This window comes from Mus pahari, chromosome 23 (assembly GCF_900095145.1).
Source record: "Mus pahari chromosome 23, PAHARI_EIJ_v1.1, whole genome shotgun sequence".
In the NCBI taxonomy this organism is placed as follows: domain Eukaryota; kingdom Metazoa; phylum Chordata; class Mammalia; order Rodentia; family Muridae; genus Mus; species Mus pahari.
In genome coordinates this window covers 12890920-12892112 of record NC_034612.1, presented here as the reverse complement: position 1 = coordinate 12892112, position 1193 = coordinate 12890920, and the positions used below count along the sequence as shown (strand labels likewise).

At 45.3% G+C, this 1193-nt stretch overlaps 1 protein-coding gene across 5 annotated transcripts in view; it reads left to right on the top strand.

Moving 5' to 3' along the window:
* The window catches only part of Kdm2b (lysine demethylase 2B), a 121641-nt gene that overhangs the window by 67196 nt on the left and 53252 nt on the right, over positions 1 to 1193 (top strand). The gene's annotated exons all lie outside the window — the stretch shown is intronic.

Below are 1193 nucleotides of genomic sequence, written 5' to 3'. Positions count from 1 at the left end.
TTTTTTTTTTTTTTTTTTTTTTTTTGGTAGGGTCTCCTGTAGCCAAGGCCAGTTTCATCCTCACAGTGTAGCAGAGAATGACCTTGAACTTCCCCATCCCAAGTGCTAAAATTACAGGCGTGTACCACCACCATGCCTGGTTGGTTTTTTATTTGTTTCTTTGAGAACATCATTGCACTTAAGGACTTCAGAGATTCTAAACTGCTCATCTACCTGCTTCCCAGGATACTTGGTTAAAAGTGGAACTAGGGTGGAGACAAGGTTCTGTAAATAATAATGTTTGCTGGCCGGGTGGTGGTTGCAACGTACGCCTTTATTCCCAGTGAACCGAGAGGCAGAGGCAGGCAGATATTTGAGTTCATCATGTACACCCTGACCTACAGAGCGAGTTCCAGGACAGCCAGGGCTACACAGGGAAACCCTGTCTGTAAAAAACAAACAAACAGACAAAACAAAGCAAAAAAACCCTGCGGCGGTGGTGGCACATGTCTTTAATCCTGGCACTCAGGAGGCAGAGGCAGGTGGATTTCTGAGTTCGAGGCCATCCTGGTCTACAGAGTGAGTTCCAGGACAGCCAGGGCTATTCAGAGAAATCCAGTCTCTACAAAACTTAAAAAATAATTAAAATAAAAGGAGAATATTTTCTTTCCAAGCATGAGATCCTAGCACCCCATTGTAAAGCTGGCCATGGTTCTGCGCATGCCTGTAATCCCAACACTCCAGTGGGCGGGGATGGAGACTCGCCTAGCCTCAAAACCACAAGCTGTGTGTTTTTCATTAAGAGATTCTGTCCCAAAGGACTGAGGTGGAGTGAGAGAGAGAGTGGAGGTTACCCAGTGCCCTCCTCTGACTTCTGAGTGGTCTGAGGACGACATACGTGAGCATATGCTACAGATAGAAAGTGTGTGAAAGAATCTGTGACACTCCGGACAAGTGTTTTGTGCCGCAGTGGTTACATGATGGTACGTGCCTGGTAAATGCAGGGCAATGTGCTACATGCCTGCATCTCTGTAGGTTCTAGGTTTTTGGGAAGAGGGATGGATGTTGTATGTGGTGAGTTCCGAAGGAATCCTGAGTGACTTGGTGGGATTTTTTTGTTTTGTTTTCTTTCTTTTCTCTTCCTTCCTTCTTTCCTTCTTTCCTTCTTTCCTTCTTTCCTTCTTTCCTTCTTTCCTTCTTTCCTTCTTTCCTTC